Below are 22,270 nucleotides of genomic sequence, written 5' to 3'. Positions count from 1 at the left end.
GTATGCCACGGAGGTATTTTTCAAATTAGGAGAGTAATCAAAAGCTTATTTTTGTCACCTTATTACTGTCCCAGATATTTAAAAAAAATGCAAAAACTTATCTCGTTTTTCAAAGTACCGCCACAATTGTTTCGATCTTCGCTGAGTGTGTCTCGCTATTGAAACGGTATATAATCCATAACAGGAGCATAACAATACCCCAACATTTGATGCGCGTTACAACGAAGCCTTCGGAAGTTGAAAAATGACGATATAATATCGACAGAAACATTTACCTCCGTCAGGTCTGTTAGCCCTCAACGACCGCGGATGTACGGATTACGGACTACAAAATAGCATAAAGACGATGAGCCATTCGCACATATAATCAGCATGACTCAGTCAGCACAACATAAGAAAGCGAAGTGGTTGATCGACTTAAGTGTACCGCTTGGGCATTGTACGGGCCCCACTGCGTATACGCGATTTATTTACTTTTGCTGATGAGATGCGACGTTCACAGCTATGCGCTTCATATAATTTTCTAGGCTCTTTCGACATAAAGAGCCTTTTCACAAACGTGCTATTTAATGAGACATGGAATATTTGCGCTGATATGATATATAACAACACACTTTTACTCTCTTCTTTTTCGTAGGCTATCTTCATTGAATTGATGAAAACCGCAATTTGCTCCGTATAATTTAGTTTCAATAATATATTGTATGGGCATATTGACGGTGAAGCTATAGTGTCACCATTGTGGCTTATTTTAGCTAATATATTTAAGGCGTAATCTCTTCTCCTCTTGTAGTAAAATAACCTTATACCGCCGCTAAAATCGAAGACACATTTGTGATTTTCGATACGGAATCCAATTGTTGGAATTCTTTTCGCACCAAAGGTCGTAATATCAATTTAATTGTCACCATGGTCCACCTGGTGCAGATGATTTGATGTAGGGATATCATTCCATTTTGTACTTCACCACATCCGAAAAAGCTTTCTTTACGACGGCGCCCGCGCCCCCCTTCAGATGCTTCCACTCCCCCAAGGGGGGCGTGCCAACTGTTTGAGAACAACTGTGTTATACTGTTGACGTCGGGTACCTCCGGTCTGCTGGAGTCTAGAGTTGATGAATTGATGAGTCTGATGGATTTGACTGGTGTAATTATAAAGTAACTATGTACGCCGCTGGAATTCATAATTGATGAATCCAATTCGAGCGGTTGATAACTGCACGGGCTTTCTTAATACTATCTTCATAACTACGCGTATGAAATGTGATTAGAATTATAGCAAGTTGAAAGTCATATTGTCCTGCTGTACCCGTAGCCAAATAAATTGATTGACCATAGCGTCTCCCCAGCCAATCTCTGGTATCTCGCCTCTTATTCAAATAGTGTACATATCACGTATAAAGCGGTTAGGTACGTGTTATGTATTCATCTTCAGATAATCTGACACCTGCCTGTGTAGACTGCTTATTATAATTTCATGTGCATTCGCTACATGAGAATTCCGCTACACAATAAGTCACCATCTGACATTCTCACCTTAGTCGATAAATCACTATTGACTGCAGGATGACTGCCGTAGTTATTGCATAGTGACTATAATTGAGATATTTAATCTAGGCTATGAGTAATGTCCTGCCTGGTTCAGTATGCTACCGCATGATCGAGTAGCAAGTGATTAGCCCCGATTTTCAGCGAACGATGGCTTGCGCTAGGATTCATGTGCGTGGAGACAAATAATAGTAAGTATGAATACATAATAAGCGTAAGTGGCATTGCGTATACGCGGGGTTAGATATGAATTGGTATGTACACGGTTCTCGCAACAACTGCAATAGAGTCATTCAGAGATAACAGCATTGTTATGTCGCCATTTCCACACTTTCTGGAGTGTCCAGGTTCGCCGGATAACATCTGGGTGTCGGAGAATATTAAATGAAACATCCGCTAGACTGTTTCATATTACTGTACGCCTCACATATTGTAGATTGTAAGCTCCGCAACACATTACGTGAAACGGCAGAATTTCATGTATACCCATTAAGGGACGACTGGTTAAGATTTCCACTCATCAACGGAGTTGCTTGAAACAATTCCAAGTACATGAAGTGCCGCTTAGTGTTGAGTTTACATTATTATTATTTCTGTCAATGAGAGAGAGAGAGAGTCTTTATTTTCATCGAACTAAAATACATAACAAACGGCAGTGATGGTGGTACAGAAAATATGCGTGCACAGTATTCGGTATTAGATATTAATGATCGATAAGACCGTGAAGGTCATCTAGTCTGATCACACCAGCATCAAACAGGTACACTTGACTCTGAACAGTCTTGCTGTAAAGAAATGTTTAGTTAAAGGAAAATAGAAAAAAAATCAAACAATGGTGGCAAATGATCAATGAAGCAATGTCTGGGCGAGGTAGGGCAACAGTGTTAGTGTAACGACAAGAGGTGATCAAGTAGGGCTTTTTTGAATCTATTATAAGGCAATTCACGGATATGTGGTGGTAATGCATTCCAGATGATAGGTCCCGAGTAGTCGATAGATCTCTTAGTTAGGTTGCTATTGGGTGGGGGTAAGTAGATGTTTCTTTTAGACGAGGATCTCGTGTAATGGGAATGGACATGTTTAGCAGGTATGAAAAAGTCATCAAACACAGTAGGCAGACTATTGGAAAAATATTTGTGAACAACTTTTGATACTTCGAAGCCATACACGCGACTACGACAGTGCCGACAGATTTGGACGACTAAACTAGACTGATTTAGAGCTGAGAATACAAATGTGGAATGAATTCTGCGACGTACAGTTTTACTTCTGAATTGGAAGCAGTGAATTACATCGTTATCACATGCTGCTTAGTGGATATGGAAATTAGAGGTTATATACCGAGCAGATATGGGGTAGACGTGATTAGTAATCGTGATCGATTACGACAATTACAGCAATTTCAAGTAATCGTAACATCAATCAAATATATTCGAAAGAATCCGAAGTAATCGTAATCCAAATCGAATATTTCGCATATCTAATCGATTTCTTTGTAAAAGACCGATCACTTTTAACTTTAAGAAGTACTAGGAGATGATAAAACAAAATCTATAAAATATAATGCGATATTATAGCAGGTTATTGATAGCAGAAACGTTGGGTTTTCAAACCCCGCTGCTCATTGTGACAAGTATTAGCCTACTTCGTCGGTGCATAGCGAATTATGCACACGTAGTAGGTATATCAGTGGTTCTCAAACGGTGTTTTCAGGAACTCAAGACTCAGGACATACACTCAACTCATACATATGATTCGTGATGCGTACGGTGATGTCTTTTTGAGATGTCAAAATAAGTCAAAATTTTGTCAAAATGGTAGCGTTAGGTAAAACTTGTCTAACTTGTTCACATAGTCAAAAAAAAGTTTGCAACCTGCATTTCGTTTGTACCATAGATGCTTGCATTGTCGGTGAACTTATCATTTGACATTTGACCTTTTGTAACCTACTTTATAGGCCTACCGATGTGAACGGCCCATTGTCTGAAAAACTGTGACGTAGACCAGTGGTTCTCAAGCTTTTATGCGATGATATAAAGCAGTGGTTCTTCAACCATTTTGACTGAGACATAAATCCGAGTTTTAGTCGCTTCTCGGGACCCAAGCCTCACACATCACATTTTAGGCATTTTAAATACAACTATGCTACTTTTTACAGGCATGTATACAATATAAAGAACGCGCAGACAGCAGTCGTACGCAATGCAGCTCCATGAACTTGAACATGTCTGACTCACACGATTTCAAATTGGAGTGTATTATTTGACCACGGGTCGCACTTGTACTGACATTCTACTCAGACTATTCGGTACCAACCATTTCGACGACCGGTCATATTAATAAGACTAAGACTAAGACTAAGAATAGGGCTAAGACACTCAACGCCAACTACGATGCACTCCTCCGATACGCACTCGGCATCCACCACCCGGAGCACATATCCACCAATGCTCTACACAAACTTACAAAAACGGTCCCATGCCGTTTGCTGGCTGCTGAACGACGCTTCCGCCTAATCGGTCATCTAGTGCAGCATCAAGACGATCAACCAGCCGCCGCCATCATCAACCACACTCCGACGGAGCCATGGCGCAGAGGTGGCCGGAGTAGAACCACATGGCGCTCGACAATAGAGACCGAGCTAGCGCAACGAGGGCTTTCGCTCGAAGACGCCCACGACCGCCCACGGTGGAGGCGCTTAACAAGGGCCCAAAATGGATTATCTTGATGTTCTTTTGTTTCCTGTTTTCTTTTGCCCTTTTATGTAATTATTTAATTGAAAGTCGATATTTATATATATATATATATATATATTAATATCGTAGGTATTAGCCAATCAGTGACGGTCATTTTGGTTTTATCGCCGGCAATATTTTGTCACCGTACTTCACCTATCGGTATGCTGGCCAAAACGTAATGTCTTCATGTGTTCTGGCGCTGTAGGGGTTGGCCTCGCAAGTCCTCTCTCTCATAGACCAGCACCCGATTGTTGCACACTACATAACCCTACACTAAAGCAGCCCCGACAGTGTTTTTCGGAGAAACCATGGTCAGACAAATCTTGTGGTGGATTCAAACCAATACAACGGTCGGCACATTCATATGATCAAGCCAAGTAGTTGTGATTACTTTTCAACGCGTCTCGCTGATTGGCCTAAAGTAGGTAAAAGAAATTCAACAAGTTTTACATATTAGAAGATCGCTCGGATGCCATAGCGACCCAAAATTATAACCTTCGCCACCCATACGTTCAGGACCCCTTATTTAAAGTTATAACTGAAGACGTGGAGATAATGCATATACAATGTACGTATGAATGCATATTAAAACAATTTAAATGTTGATTTGATGATAACGCACGCGCGTCAGAAATATTACCAAGATTTCATAAACTTGCCATCCTGAATCAATTTGTCAAAATAAGGGATGAAAGAAGGTTGATAGGATGGGAATTTGAATACGTGAGTAACGTTCGGCTTATAGATATCTTGACTCTGCGTCTGGTTAAACTTAAGAATAACACACAGTTCTGACACCAACATGTCACCTTTGAATGAGTTTCACCGTCGGGCTTACTGTATTCAACTTGCCTTTTTCACGTTCTTTTGTGAGGACGACATCAACATAATTGCCTGTTGTCTCGAACATAATTCCGTTGATTTATTTGGCACCTCATAATTTGATAAGCTGTGTCTATAATTCGGATGTCTGGATTCAAATGGTGTTTTGAATTGCAGCAACGAATTCATAACAATAATGTCATATTATGACAAGTAATACGTATTGCGTTACCATCGACGCCGGAACGGCAGTAGGCACACCTGTAAGTTGATTATTTATTGATTGCAGCAGCTTTCATCTTCAACTTTCCGCTTTTTGTATTGCTTTGGACTATATGAGTAGAGACCGAAGTTCTGAATGATTTGCAACTAACTGCGCATATAGAGGACGATACCAAACATACGCACGAATCGTTTTTTCCCAGTACAGCATTGAAAGTCATACTCTAAAATCACAATTGTGATCCAAACTCACTCATTTTCGTTTTGATTGTCTTAGACAGAGGTCTCAAACTCAAATGTGCTCGCGGGCCAATTTTCTATTTTTGATGGCGCCGCGGGCCGCACCACCAATAATAGGGGAATTCAATGTATTTCAAAGTAGGCCTTATTTCCGGGTTTCGAACATAGGTCTACTCCTGATAACTAGGCTATATTGACATGTCATTACGGAAGTCAAATAGAATCAGCGTTTGATTTTACCTTCGAATGTTGGAACAGATCAATAACAACTTGAACATAATGGATCTGTGCAATAACAATAGACATGTGCAATCTGTGAAGAATCCGTTGGTGTTACAGCTGTGAAGCGTAGTCTACGACTAGTTAATACTCGCCACGCATTAAATTGGCGACAATAACATAAATAAAGATACTCAAGATGACACGGGATCAGTGATGTGCGGCTGGTGAGGCACGGACCCCCCCCCCCACACACACACACACAAACACGCACGCACGTAAAGTACGGTAGCCTACCTGATGTAGAGATCTTAAATGTGAATAACAACAGCAGAGGGTATAGAGAGCATTTTCTTTGCACACTGATAGCTGTTGCAATTACACATTATACAATACAATAATACATGTAGGACTGGACGCCCACGACCGCCCACGCTGGAGGCGCTTGATAAGGGCCCAAAACTGATATCTTGGTGTTCCTTTGTTTCCTGTTTTCTTTTGCCCTTTTATTTAATTGAAAGCCGATATATATATATATATGGTCGCTATTGTGCTAAATGGGCAAGTTTGGACGGATAATAATTGCTATCTCTTCAAATACCGGTATAGATTATTCGAAGCATAAAGCAACGACAATGCCGCCTATGCAAGTAGCTATCACATACCACAATTTAACGTTAAATAAATAAGAGCTACATAAGTAAGGGAATGTATTTGCTCCGCATTGCGTATTGGCCGTCGCTACTATATATTTCCTAGAAGACAGTCAAAACTGTTGTATACCGAAATCGATAGCGCGTTTCACTGTGCTGCAATTGTCCAATTGTTAGCGAATAGTGCATGAGGCAGATTCGTTTGTGCCTCGCCTGGCCATTGTTTCTCAGCGATGGCATTGTCTGTAATAAAGCCGAATGTCACCTTCCTTGGCGATTTTGAGGGGGTTCTGGTGGTCTGACACTGTTAATATTTGGATTTTCGGAATCATTGTGACGATATCATTTGATTCATACCGGTTGTTATGAATTTCGAGCTATTTATGATGAATTGTTTTGTCGCAGGTGAGGCACGACCCGCCCATGCCTCACCTGTGCCTCAACTCTCCTTTCGCGCTTTATTTTTGAATAATAATCATGCAAACTGATGATGTGGTGTTAAAAAATGTTCAAATTCAGTTATTTATGAACATCGACGTAAAATATCAATAATCATCGACTCATGAAGGGTTTTCACAATTTTAACTTACTCGCTCTGACGACAGGTGAGGCACTGCCTCACCTGCCTCATTGGACCGCACGTTACTGCACGGGATGTAACCAACTATACATCAAAGGGGCGACATAATGCCAATGTCGGTTGCCATACCTACATGCTTTGATATCTAAATAAGCTACACAACGCAAGCTACGACCTTTTGATATTTTACTATTTCTCCTACCAGTTTGATAGTTTGTTCAAAGTGTCCTATATGGTTTGGACACAAGTAAATCTCACGGCTCAGTGAAATTTGTCTTTGTCACACTTTCCATTTGGTCAAAGGCAATTTGGCAGTAATTTTTGATCAATGGAAAGCTACCACGGTACTGATCAGACATGGGGTAATCGCGATTAGTAATCGTAATCGATTACGACGATTACAGCATTTTCAATTAATCGTAATCGCAATCGATTACATTCGAGAAAAATCCGAAGTAATCGTAATCGTAATCGACTACTTCCTATATTTAATCGATTTCTTAGAGGAAGAACGATTACTTTTAATCTGTACGTACAAGAACTATGACATAAACTGAACATTCGTGAACAAGGAAGAGATATTATACCAGGTTGAGGTCAGTGATAGCACAAACGTCTGACTTCCAATCGTCGCTGCTCATTATTACGTCAGAAGTATTAGCTGTGTTCGTCATTGTGTAAGCTACACACATAAAATAGAATGAATGCTATGTTGCGCCGATAGCAGACGATATATATAAAACTAATACCTTGGTAGCTTCCACAATCCACATCCTATTTAACGTCAACTTGCGAATAAATATAACTTTATTAGTTACACGTAAAATATACTTGGTTGCGCCGATAGCAGACGATATATATAAACGTAAGACCTTAGTAGCTTTCACACTCTATTTAACGTCCACTTGCGAATGAATATAACTTTATTAGTTACACGAGCTTTCGGAGCGCTGCTCCTTCATCAGGTGCATAGATAGAGGATGTATGTCTCACTACACCATGAATGCTTGACTTAGCACTTTTTGTTCTTTTCAAATTAGCATATAAACACCTTATCCAATCCGATTTTAGGCACACAACTCACTATTTGCATTTCAAATCAAAACTTGATATTTGTCTCTATGACGTCATAGAGTACGCGACTTCAGTATCTAGAATTTCTCATTCGCTATGATGTCATAATACGCATATGTTCAAATTCAAAATATTTTTGCGTTGCTCTTTTTGCGTTACTTTCGCTTTGACACCTGATGAAGGAGCAGCGCTCCGAAAGCTCGTGTAACTAATAAAGTTATATTCATTCGCAAGTGGACGTTAAATAGAGTGTGAAAGCTACTAAGGTCTTACGTAAAATATAGATATTCGATGTAGGCCTACATTGTAGTGTAGTTGTGAGAACACCCGTCATGCTGTATATCAGGTTATCAATACACTCCACACACAACTACCTCGCAGCAGCATAATAATCACCATTCTGCCTATATTTTCAAATACTAACATTTGTATTTATGTTTGGTTATGCCTATCTGAAGCAGTTTGACCGTTGCTGCTTGGCGAGCAGTAGACCTCGCCTATGTAAGTTGGCATACTTAGGTACGTACATCGAACAAAGATGTGAAATTTTGTACTCGTCAAATGAGACATTACGATTTCCACGACGAAACAATAAAAATCAACAGCTGCTGATATTTATCATAACCGAGCCGTTCTTTGCCGTTTCTCGTAACGGCAGCTTGCAGTATCTGTATTAAGTGAAACACCAAATTTTATGTTCACTTTATCTTATTATCATATGAGTCTGGCTGAAACGGGCGTCATCGTTATTTCGCAATTTTTCAGTCAACATTTGGACCTGTCGCCATAGATATACGCTTATACACCATGTCAGCGTGGGTTGTAGCTAGAATCAGGACCAAAACGGCAAGTCACCCCCCCCCCCCCCACTCCTAACGTTTGTCTTTGATTATTCAATAATAATCCTCTCTCAGCCCCCGATGGTTAGATTTACTGGTAGATCTGGGGCACGTAATTCATAGCTATAATATCTGATATTGTTATAACTACAATTAATATATGTTGTTAATTCGTGACCTCTCGTCTGTAGTATAGCCTATAATCATATTGTATATTGTAGTCGTCCAAACGTAGAAGACTAATGAAGAACTTTCCTGAGACGAGAGACGAACAATGTGCGTCGCACACACAAATTGTCATGTCTCATTCATCTGTGGGGGCCCCGGGTGACATTTGTAATGTGGCGCTCAGATTCTAAGGACAACGCTCTATATATTCGTCACACCCACCCTGCGCGGCTATTGATAATGGACACACAGGCGTACCCAACATGTCGGTAAAGTTCTTTCTTTGGTAGCGCACTTCGTGAGGTCGCAAGTTGGCCGAAACTGCATATGACTTTTGGTGTGTCCTGGCGCGTTAATGACCGGCACCGAAATGCCTATAAATTATTCCCGTCTTGTCTTAAGGGGACAGGTATGCATTTCAAAATCAAGCTATCTAGAGACATTAAATCGCGGAGCTAGAAGAATGAAATCTCTCGAAATACTTCATATAATTAATGTTGATTTACGAAATACTTTTAATTCTCCTACGACCTCGCTCCGTACTCCATTGGGGAGTTTGGGGTGCGGCAATTACGAACCTGGCAAGAATTCAAATCGTTGGGTGCGATGAATCGTCCAGCACTATAGAGCTGGGCAATGGGTACATTATGACGTAACAATCAACTGACGTATCATTTATAAAGATAGTTGTCATCTCTCATTAGGTATTTTCATCGCATCCTTATTGTCTTCAATATATATTCTAAGACTAGTTCTACGAAGCGAAATAAATGTAATCGTGAGTAATCGTGATTACTTTTCCAATGTAATCGTAATCGTAATCGACTACTTCCTGATTTTGCTGTAATCGTAATCGTAATCGTAATCGCGTGATTCAGAAGTAATCGTAATCGTAATCGATTACATTCATAAAGTAATCACCCCATGTCTGGTACTGATTGCGAAAATATAAATTTTATTCTGTTCGTGGCCCTGGAACTCACCAAAATAAGCCTCAAATGTTGCATTGTAAGTGAGTTTGGTACTGTGACGCAACCATGCCGTCTGCGCAGCTCAGGAGCAAATGCGCACGAGAGTGAGAGTGCTCAATCGCCTGCGTAACGATGGCCAATACGCTTGCAGCTTGCGGTGCTCCTCGCCTGCTGCCAGACGTCATTGCTGCATCACAATACCAAACTCACATACAATGCAACATTCTAGGCTTATTTTGGGTAGTTCCAGGGCCACAAACAGAAGAAATTTATATTTTCGCAATCAGTACCGCGGTAGCTTTCGATTGATAGCCGTTTTATAAAATTTAGGCTAATACAGGACAAGCCGGACAAAAATTACTGTCAAATTGCCTTCGACCAAATGGAAAGTGTGACGTAAACCAATTTCACTGAGCCGTGAGATTTGCTTGTGTCCACACCATACAGGACACCATGGTTTGTTGCGTGCGTGGTTGTACCAAGTCACGGCATTCCGAGTCACAAAATCTTCTCTGATTGTAACGTTTGACGTGACGAGTACGAGTAATTCTACAGAGGGTCGCGCCCAAGTCCAAATCACAATTTTCAATCACGAATCATCAACGGGTCATGTTTTACCATATTAAACAAGTAATGTCACGTAATAGTTGATCTTCCACTGAGTGGTAACTTTTGAAAGTGATGTAATAGTGAAGTTTGATGAGTAGTTTCAGGCTTCTGGAGTAGTTTTAGAGCGAATTTTAAGTTCTCAAGAATTGGTGGTAAAATATTGTCGAATACTTCGAAATCCAAAATGCCGTCGCGGGCCGCTCAAAATGATCTCGCGGGCCGCATGCGGCCCGCGGGCCGCGTGTTTGAGACCTCTGCTCTAAATCGAAATCGTCCATTGAGACACCACATTGCGCATTGAGATACACAATATTGGACAAACACGTATAATTGGCCGAAATAATTCTTCTCAGTGATCCCAGAATGTCTACATATGCACACATCACCAGAAAAGGTCGTCCAATGTGTATGTCAGCTCAGATGATATCATCTGCCGTCGATTGCATTCAGTATTGAAGTGTCTACGGTCTCACTTGAGTAGCCCCGAGCCATGCAGTCAGCCGGTGTGCGCGAGAGATCGGCAGGTTGAGAGGGATTTTGTGGTGGAAGCTGGGCATGTAAACTATTGTGACGTCACATGTCATCCAAAGGTAGGTTAAATAAGTGCCAATGTTGATATCCACGTAATATATGAAGCAAGAACGAAGCAATATATGAGTAGAACGAAACTAGGACTGGAATTAATGTCTAAATTGCGTAATCATGACCAGAAACCACTCTTCACCTACCGTTGTTTAGGATTATAAACAATATCCATAAGGAGTTTTTGACGAAACAAGCCGTTTGCAAAATCTTGCTTATCGATGTTCCTATTTCTAGATCTAGAACCGGGAGGTTTTTGCGATTTCCGTTAATATAATTTCCAGTTTATACTTTATAGTTGCGCTCTGTATTCAATCTAATTCTCCACCTGCGTCAATAGCTTTGATTCAGTGTCGCCGATGACCAAATTGAATAGTGAGATTTCGAATGTTGTTGAATATGCCCAACTGGAACTTTGCGAGTGATATGGTCAAATCTATATACCGATATTCTGTAATAGCAATACTTATTTATGATATCTGACTGCAGTGTACTATTTCTATAATTCATACTCCCCAGCAAACACAAAACCGTAAAAGGATCATCCGGGATCATCTCGATTAGGTTCTGATTTTCTAAGTGTCGAGGGAATGTCTAAAATACGTAGTAGGATGGTCTTGTGGTTATATTCAATCAGAATAAATTCATACTCGGTGTTTTTCCATCTCATGCATTAGGCTTCGTTATATCCGGTAGTTAACCTAATAATGCAAATTTTCTATCTCTCGCGGGTACGACTAAAATACGCAGAAAGGATGACTTTGTCGGTACATTCAATCACGATGAATTCTATCCGGTTTTGTTCGATCTCACGCGGTAGCTTCGTTCTATCCATTAGAAAACAATGTTCTCCCTTCGTTTTATTGCGTGAGGATGTCACCGGTGTTGTATATTCGTGTTGTTGCTCTAAGGTCGAATAGTTTTGTTTTCCTCTGATATATATGATCTTCATTATATATATATTCGCTCTTTCGGTAATCTCGCATGTTCAACGAGTATGGTTAATAGTTTTATTCAGAGAATAACTAAATAAGTGATATGTTGTACGTTTAGGAATATGATTATCGATGCGTGACTTCTAGAATATTTCGGCGATTCAAATTTTACGTCATCGCGCCATAAAAAGATTTGAAACGCAACAGGTCGCAGCCAGGCATAGTTCGCTCTTTCTGTATGGTAAATGCCGTAAATATATAGGAATTGTGACTGACTGAGGTAGCGGGTTAAAGGTATATATGCAGTAGCATATAGCTTATGGGGTATTTCGAATTGCCTGTAGTATATGACGCCTAGAGCTGTTTGACTTTCTGCAAAACAGGTGTAGATAACTATAGAAAAGTTTCAGCTTTTCCAGGTTAGATTTAGAGCTAAACCGTTTTTCCGAATTAGATTACAATTATATTGCTGGCATTTCGCTCTAATTTAGTGAAATTAGACCACTATAATTCGCTTCAAACATCTGAATTACCGGTACCTATACCTACGGTATATCATAATATTTATGCTTGAATTTTCTAGGTATATAAGTCATATAGATACATTCCTGTAGAACACTGATTCATGATTTTATAAAAGTTGGTGCAAGAATGGACATTTTCAACTTGATGTTGATTAATGGAGCAAAATTTGATATTTGAGTGCAATTATACCTCGAATCCAGTGACAAGATTATTAATCGTTGAAACCAAACGCAGCTTGATTATGTTGGCCCAGAGAATTTGGCTAGCCAGACCATATTGATGGAATATGGTCACAGTAAGATCATATTTTGGGCTATTTTACATGAACTTTCCAACATTTGATTTGATATGTCCACTAAAACAGTTGTTATTCTGCTTTCGAATAAGACCTTAATTGCTGGTTTCAATGGTAACTGTGTTTGTCAAAGGCTGCAAAGGTAATTTATTTTCCTTGTTAGATGTTTATTTGTTTGTTTGTGGTGTTCATGGTGGTGGTTCGACTACACTGGTCATTTTACACCAGGCCGGTTCTTCTTATTATTATTCCGTATCTGCCCGATTACCAGTGAACTCGGCACTTAGTGAATTCGGCCGCACAAACTCGGCACTTGGTGAATTCGGCCGCACAAACTCCGCACTTGGTGAATTCGGCCGTGGTAGATCTCGTAGCGGTACCGGTCACCATGATTGGTTACTGGAATGTTTGCCGGTGAACTTGGCACTTTGAGTGGTTGTCAATGTTGTACGGCGGTCAGGGCATGTGTAGATCACACAGTCACGGCGTGATTAGATCACAGATTGCGTAATTGCGGGAAATAACGCGACGCTCTTCACTTGGTGAACTCGGCCCTTGGAGGAATTGGCACTAGAACACCTTCGCATTAGAAATGCATTTAGTATGAATGAACAGTATCAAAAAGGAAATTTAAACGTGTCGTGGCTCGTGGTAGATCTCGTAATCTTGGGATCCTTCAACCGTGTTATCGAGACACCCTAATCCCAGAGTGGAATCGTCTCTCCAATGGCAAAAAATAACTTATTTTGACGTGATCATGCGAAACATTTGTTGATGAGGAACACTGGCTTGTCGTGATCGATAAACGAAGAAGCGCCGCTTGATGTTCCACAGTTTTGATCTCACATACAACGCCAAGATCCATCTTCTCAAAACTTACACGACACAGGCCCGTGGCTCACGCCATCGATTCCAAGCAGACCGCGCGTGGTCGGTATATGAGCGCTGTGTTATTTCCCGTGGCTACGCAATCCGTGATCTAATCACGCCGTGACTGCGCGATCTACGGATGCCCTGACCTCCTTACAAGATTGACGAATCACTTGATAATACTATTATTAGTTTGATAATTCATATTAATAGCTGTAAATACACTTCATTTCAAAATTTCCCAAGGGCCGAATTCACCAAGTGCCGAGTTTGTGCGGCCGAATTCACCAAGTGCCGGGTGCATCGGCAACCATCTGCCCACTTACAGCACGGCCCACTCCTAGGCTTTTTAAGACATGGCTATGCGAATCAGATGGCGAGGAGGAGCCTAGATAAACGGCCAACACTTCGGTAGGAATTATGGAGTCGACTTGTCACGCTAGAACCCGCAATTCATTGGTGTTTAGCTATAATGGAACGTACCACTACGTTTCCTCGCCATACCTTGTAAAATGAGACCGTAGCATTTGGCATTTCGTGTGGCAATTGACTTTTGTGTGGAAAATTGTGTTCGTTTTAGAACTTATCCGAAACTTTTATTCCGCCATAGATTGTATATGATAAAACAATATCGGAATTGATCCTAGAAGAATTCCAAAGCAACTCACCACAAAGGAGGATTTAAAGAAGTTTGCAAGAGATGTGGTATGTTGAATCTGTTTTGGTATTTTTAAATAGGCCTACTTTGTTGTGCCGATAGCAGACAGTATATATAAACGTAAGATGTGGAAGCTATCAAGGTGTTTTTAGAAATTCAGTCAGTCAAAGTGGACGATCGTATTGCTTGGATTATATTTAGGCTTATTTTAGCATCTTTGAGATGCAACTCTAAACGTGGACGGTCATGAACAGTAGGGCTCTTCAAAAATGACTTTTTTTCTCAAATCGTACTGGCTAGCCTACTTGATAAAATTGTTAGGTTACCTAATTTAAGCCTAGAAACAAAATATGGTTCCAAATCCAGCCAGTATCCGCTTTGCTACAAGAGAAGAAAGTTCCTATTTATTATATAAAAATGAATAATAAAAAATTTGAAGATTTTCTGTTAACCCCATGAAAGTGTTAGGCTGTCTATAGAAACGATGCTCATTTTTTTTTTATACGGCTCCCCGTATCCGCCGGCGTTCGGCAGCCCTCTCGTATGTGTAGGGCTGTCGCGTGCTCGGGGTCTTGATTACACTTTATTTTTTATTTTTTTATATTTTCCAACTTAGGTGATTAAATGGTTCAACTTGATAAAACGGTTTCTCTCATTCTTTTTAGCTTCTCTATTTTACTGCTATACTCATGTTTTACTCCCCCCACTGTAATCACAATAGTTTTACTTTTAAAAATTTCTACAGAATTTGTAGGTATCCGTCAGTTTTTGCGATAATTTCGCTGATGTTTTCATTTTCTGGTACTCTTTTCATTCTGGTAATGAATTTTTCCAGGATCTTTCTTCCAAGTTTTTCCTCTCCTGCTTTTCTATTATCAATATCTAGAGCGATTTTGAATTTTATCACAACCTTCTTTAATATGGATAGTATTATCCACATTATTTTCGCCGTTTTATGGTTGTAGAGTATGTTATTTTCGTTTATTGTTATTCCGAGCGCTCTTTCAACATGGAGTTTAATTTCGTTTGTATATTTACATTCTGTTAGTATGTGTCTTATGTCATCTTTTTCGTTATTGCAAAATTTGCAATTAAGATTGAGCGGTTTATTATCTTTGTCATGGGTCAAGTTTCTGCTTTTCCGTTTTGCCCCAAATATGAATCCTTCGTGGACTACTTTGTAGTTTATAATTATTTCCTCGTTGGTAATTACTTTATGTCCCATATGTTTCGATTGCCAAATTTTTTTCCAGTTGATTTCGTCTCCGTTTTTTGTTCTAATATTTGGATTGTTTTCTTTCAGTTTCTTGACTTCTTTGTATAGCGTTTTGTGAGATGCGACTTCCCATTCATCGTTTGTGAGTTTTATTTTTTTTGTTAATTCCAGGTTTTCCACCCAGTTTTTGGGTGTCGGGAATTTATGCGGCTCAGAGTTATTATAGAGCACGGGGTTAATTTGTTTCAATTTTGTGCCGATTTCGTATATGGCATGTTGATGCCATATCTCCTTCGGTTGATCCAATTTTTTCAGCGCGACAATTTTTTCAAGTTCACACGCTTTGAACTTTGATTCCACGTCCGGCATTGCGACCCCCCCTCTCTTTTTTTCTGCAATAAGCGTTCGTCTGGCTATTGCTTCCATCTTTTGGGGGTGCCATAAGAAGTTGTAATATAGCTTTTCTAGCTCTTTTTTCATTTCTCTGGGTGCTGTTATTACCCTCGCATTATATATGATCTGGCTTGATGCCAGGGAGTTCAGGATCGTAAGCTTTCCTACCCATGTCAGTTTTCTATCACGGTAGCCATATAGTGTTCGTTTGATTTTCGCAATTTTCTCGCTCCAGGTTTCTTCAATCTGATTTTTTCCGTAGTGTTGACCTAATATTTTTATGCTTCGTTTTTTCTTATTATCGTAAATCGGGTTTCGGCTCGAATACTTATTCTGGTTGATATGCAAGATTTCGGTTTTTTCCGCATTTAGTTTCTGTCCTGTTGCTCTTTCGAATTTGTTGAATTCCTGGAATATGCGGCCAATGTCTTTTTCGTTGGTAAGGAAGCAAGTTATGTCATCGGCATATTGTTGGATTTTTATGGTGGCTTTTCCGATTCTGAAGGGTTGGATTTTTTCGTTATTCGTTATTTTCCTGGCTAGGGGGTCACAACTAATGGCGTAGAGCGCCATGCTCAGAGGACACCCCTGCCGTATCCCTCTACCCAGTTTTATGGGGTGTGTCATTGCGCCATTTACCAGAATTCTACTCGATGCGGTGTTATAGATGTGTTTAATCAGCCGCATTAATGTTTCCGGCATATGATAACTTTCAAGAATTTTGAAAAGGTATTCATGATTTAGCAGGTCAAAAGCTTTTTCCTGATCTAAGTTGACTATCAGGAGTTCCTTCTTTTTCTCTTTCGCGTATTCTGTTGCAGCTTGCGTGTTTCGTAAAATATCCGTGATTTGACGATCTTTTATTGCACATTTTTGTGTTTCAAGAATGAGGTTTGGTAGTATTGGTTTTAGTCTATTAGCAATCAGTCCGGTGAGTATTTTGTAGTCTGTGTTTAGTAAAGTAATAGGTCGCCAATTTTTTAATTCTGTGGGTTGGCCTTTTTTGTAAATTATCGTCGTTATTCCCGTTTTCCAGGTGCTACATAATCCACCGAAAAGGTAGGCATTGTTTATTACCTCACATAAATCATGTTTTATCATATTCCAGTATTGCAGGTAGAATTCCTTAGATAGTCCGTCAGACCCTGGCGACTTGTCATTGTCCATTTGGTTGAGGATATTCTTAATCTCGTTTTCGTCTACCTGACATTCTAGCTGTTTTTTTTCTTCCTCTGTGATTTCTAGTCCTTCTACTTCTTTCAGGTAGTCTTTCTGGACATGAGTCTGTGCCTGGTGTGATTTGGCCCACAGTTTAGTGTAGAAATTTTCGACTGCTTCTAACGTTTCAGCTTTGTTCTTGGTTGCTGTTCCAGAAGGTGCTACCACACTGGTTAGCGCAACCTTCTCTTTCCTCTGTTTTAGCTTCTGATAGAAGTACCTAGTTGGCTTTTCGTTCTCTTCTATGTCTCTGATTTTGTGGAGTTTACATTGGCGTGTGAATTTTTATTGCTCAATGCTTTTGAGCTCTTTAGCTAGCTCGTATACGTCTCCTTTTGTATCATCTTTATTCTGGAGTTCTACGATTTGTTTTTGTAGCGACTCAATTCTTTGTCCTTCGGCTGCTTTTTTCTTGTAGCCGTATCTCTTTATTTGGACCTTCATTTGGTTTTTAAGGAAGTCCCAGTAATGGTACACATCATCAAAGAGGTGTTTTTGCTCGGTGCATCTCTTGTGCATTTTTTTGAGCTTTTATTCCGCCATAGATTGTATATGATAAAACAGTATCGGAATTGATCCTAGAAGAATTCCAAAGCAACTCACCACAAAGGAGGATTTAAAGAAGTTTGCAAGAGATGTGGTATGTTGAATCTGTTTTGGTATTTTTAAATAGGCCTACTTTGTTGTGCCGATAGCAGACAGTATATATAAACGTAAGATGTGGAAGCTATCAAGGTGTTTTTAGAAATTCAGTCAGTCAAAGTGGACGATCGTATTGCTTGGATTATATTTAGGCTTATTTTAGCATCTTTGAGATGCAACTCTAAACGTGGACGGTCATGAACAGTAGGGCTCTTCAAAAATGACTTTTTTTCTCAAATCGTACTGGCTAGCCTACTTGATAAAATTGTTAGGTTACCTAATTTAAGCCTAGAAACAAAATATGGTTCCAAATCCAGCCAGTATCCGCTTTGCTACAAGAGAAGAAAGTTCCTATTTATTATATAAAAATGAATAATAAAAAATTTGAAGATTTTCTGTTAACCCCATGAAAGTGTTAGGCTGTCTATAGAAACGATGCTCACCAAATTTGGTCCAATTCCAACCAGTGGAAGCGGAGTTATTGCTGTCGAAAAATTTGGATTTTAATAAAATAGTACTTACGGTGAGCACAACTTTAATAAGTAAACAAAGAATCGGTCACCGTAAATACTATTTTATTCAAATCCAAATTTTTCGACGGCCATATCTCCGCTTCCACTGGTTGGAATTGAACCAAATTTGGTGAGCATCGTTTCCATAGACAGCCTAACACTTTCATGGGGTGAACAGAAAATTTTCAAATTTTTATTACCTATTTATTTTTATATAATGAATAGAAACTTTCTTCTCCTGTAGCAAAGCGGTTACTGGCTGGAATTGAACCAAATTTTGTGTTTAGGCTTAAATTAGGTAACCTAACAATTTTACCAAGTAGCCAGAACGATTTGAGAAAAAAAGTCATATTTTAAGAGCCCTAATGTCCATGTCAGAGAAACGTTTTAGGGTAGGCCTACTCATATGTCTCGCAGCGTTCTCCACATAATTGTCAATTGCGATACAAACTGTTTGCTTGTATTGGTGAAGCCATCCAACTTCGAATTGTAAAATGTTAGGAGTCTTGATATCAAATTTTTGAAAGGTGCACTTTGAGAAGATTTCGGAATCTGTCAAATTATACAAAAATTTAGCAAATTCTTTGACATATTTCATCTATTTGGGACTCGATCAACGTAAAAGAATTGGTAATCATTTTATACAATATATTGTATTTGTAGTTGAAGTATAGTAATAATTCTTATGGTTACCGCACTTGTAACGATTCACGGCCATAACTGGAATAATTAGAATGATGTAACTTTCAAATTGTCATGCATTTTGCAACAACATTGTTCTCAATTTTCAAGGTGCTGACCATTCGAGGAAGAATCACCCACCGGGAATTCACGATCCGTAAACGCGGCCGACTGTTTCTCTCCTCAAGCGGAAGCGACAGAGAAGAGGAACGAAGAGAAAAAAGGAGCAGAAATAGCAAGAGTGTGACAAGTCGCGTCCGTTCGCTTTAATGCGTATTTCCATCCGCGAAGTAGTAGGTGGGAAAACTAATGGGCGTTTGGTTAGGGCTTATATAAGGTTGACTCCAGCGCTGTATTTGCTAAATGTTGCTATGAAATAGGGGTGGTGTCATTTGGTATCAATATTGACTATTGAAAGACCGTTTGTTAGTGGTCATGGATTTGTTCAGCCAGTATGCAGTAATTTCTGATGGTCACTTCTCGGGCTTCTGTTCTCTAACCCCTCATGATTGTTATTCTGCTTCTAGTAAGACTGTCGATTCTAATGTTTTATCGTATCATTTGTCGGAGGTTTCGCTCGCTTTATTTACAACGTTTTGCTCTCTGCTAGGTCAATTACTGGCTGAGTATCACTACAGCCTAAGAAACTGCACTAATTCTCATTTTAATGTCTTGCTGGTTATCTTGCTGTCAATTTTAATAATTTATTAATGTCTATACCAGTGCCGCCACTCAAATGTTTTGTTCTCTGTACACAATATTGTTAGGTCTTCAGCTTTCCAGGCAGAGTATCATTCCACTTTCTAGACTTGAGTATATATCTCTCCAACTAGCTGCCAAATAACTGATTCATTTGGATTGTTGAATTGATCATTTTGGACAGAATGTGAAGAAATTTTAGTCAAGAATTCTTTTTGTGTTAGTGGCTGTTTTCAAAGAGTGCTGAAGTAGTCATCGTTGATCTTAATAATCAAGTAGAAGTGACGATTGAAGTCAGTTCTCTAGTCATATAATATTAAAAAATATAATAATAAAACTTGAAAACTTGAGTGGAAATAGTTTAGAATCGAATCCATTTTAGTAAGTATGGGCGAAAAAAATGTAGGAGTCATTCGTTAGTCGCCACCTCTGCCATTTCCGCAGTACGAATGTCTTAGCTATTAATCATCATTTTCATTTTATTTCTGCAGGACGTTGAAAATAAAGGCCGCATGCTGGTTATTTAACTGGCTCATCAGAAGATGAAACCTGATGATAAGGACTGTTTTCACTTTCTTTCTAAAGACATTCGTTCGTTTGTTCGTTTTATTTTTTACAACGGCATTATTGCCAATTCGTTTGAAATTAAATTATCACAAATGTGATTAATATGTAGTAAATAATGTGGTGTGTGTACGCAGCCGTGATCAGGTTAAGCCCATAGTGGTAGAAAACAGGTTATTATATCAGGATCTTCTTCTTCTAACGTAGGATCTACATTCTACTCACCATGTTTAAAGGCTGTAGCATCTGCATAATATTTACATTATTGAAGGACATGGAAAAGACGTTGAATTGAGTCGACACAAAATCCCCCTTTCTACGACCTGCCGAGATCTAATATCTACTATATCGGCTCGGCTTTTCTACATCTTTGGTCTGTACTGTGTTTGCTGGGTCGTGAAAATTTCTGACAATCCATGGCACACAGGCAGCACCGTAACTGCCGCACCCCAAACCCCCCAATTGGGGGGGCCCGAGCTCGAAAGGGGCCCAGAATTATTTCGTGAATTAGCATAAATCATAGAGCATTTTTTGAAAATTTATGCAATTTTTTCAAAATTTTTTCGCGCTACGCGCGAGTTCAAGTAGCCATTTTTCTATATTATTGGGTATTGGGCCATTACCGAGCCACGACCCACCAACACATACAATCAAGTTTTAGGTCATATAATATGCGACTCCAAGAAGTGTGCCAGAACGATCGGCAGCGAGAAAAGCTTGGCCGAAAAGGTCTATGCCCTTGCAGACAGAAAACTTCGTTATATAGGCTATATAAAATACATATAGGTTTAATTGTCCATAGGCGCCTGAATGACTGGCGCCGAATGTTCCTGTCTTTGCAATCTGAACCTCACAAGACAAATACCTTATATGTCAACGACATTTTTGAAACCTCCTCATTGAACACCACACTGTTCGCTGATGATACTCACCTCCCCACTTCCGCATCTTCGACGGCAGAGCTGGATGCCCTGACTGGTGACCAAATGCTCAAAGTCCATGAGTGGACGGCCCAGAACAACCTTTGCATAAACGCCTCGAAATCGCAATTGCTGACAGTCAATTCAAAAAATAACCTAACCGTTAATATCGCTGGTCAGCCCGTTTCCAACACAGATAATGCCAAATATCTCGGAGTTTTACTGGACTCGAACATGTCCTAGAAGAGTCATATTCAGTCCCTAGAAACTAAATTATCACCGAAGTGCGGCCTGTTCTACAGCCTTGGGCGCTTCATGCCAGCATGGGTTCTTCTGATACTCTTTAAATCCTTAATCCAATCGAAGTTACATTATGGCATCCTCTGTTGGGGGGCTGCCAGTAAAACTGCACTCAAGCCACTGCAGAAACTACAGCATAAAGTACTCCGAATCATAGCTAGGGCTCCAAAGGGGCCTGGCTGCCCATCCAATAAGTCGCTGCTGAAGAGATTTGGCGTCCTAAACATAGAAGATATGCGGAAACTATAGAAATCGCCAAGTTTATGTATCAGTTTCACTGCGGTCGTTGCCCCGAATATTTCAATGACTTCTTTACCTCTGAATCAAAAGCGCACAAGTACAACACACGCGCGTCCACGTCGTCCAAATATCATATGATCGACCGAAAAGATCATCGCTCCATCAAATATGCCAGACCTGATGTGTGGAACAGTATCCCGCCGGCCATCCGACAGTCGACGAGCATGTCCACATTCAAGTCGAAATACAAGCAATTACTACTAAATAAATACAGTCCATCCTCAAGATTACCGGACCACGACTGACCTATCGATCTCGCTTCCCATGACATGCCGCAC

At 39.9% G+C, this 22,270-nt stretch overlaps 3 long non-coding RNA genes across 3 annotated transcripts in view; 2 read left to right on the top strand and 1 right to left on the bottom strand.

Annotated features, from left to right (window-relative positions):
- The window catches only part of LOC145436620 (uncharacterized), a 251,531-nt gene that overhangs the window by 116,098 nt on the left and 113,163 nt on the right, over positions 1-22,270 (top strand). The gene's annotated exons all lie outside the window — the stretch shown is intronic.
- Positions 2,565-7,241, bottom strand: LOC145435654 (uncharacterized). Its single transcript, XR_013913937.1, has 2 exons — positions 7,103-7,241; positions 2,565-2,700 (listed from the first exon to the last, which is right to left on the bottom strand). It is a non-coding gene; the product is annotated as an uncharacterized LOC145435654 (long non-coding RNA).
- Positions 14,605-20,577, top strand: LOC145436619 (uncharacterized). The gene is made up of 2 exons (XR_013914348.1): positions 14,605-18,014; positions 19,321-20,577. It is a non-coding gene; the product is annotated as an uncharacterized LOC145436619 (long non-coding RNA).

Source organism: Botryllus schlosseri, chromosome 3 (assembly GCF_051294905.1).
Source record: "Botryllus schlosseri isolate E-star chromosome 3, Bs_hap1, whole genome shotgun sequence".
Lineage (NCBI taxonomy): Eukaryota > Metazoa > Chordata > Ascidiacea > Stolidobranchia > Styelidae > Botryllus > Botryllus schlosseri.
Note: the sequence above shows the minus strand (reverse complement) of the source record. Positions and strands in the feature narration are given on the sequence as shown.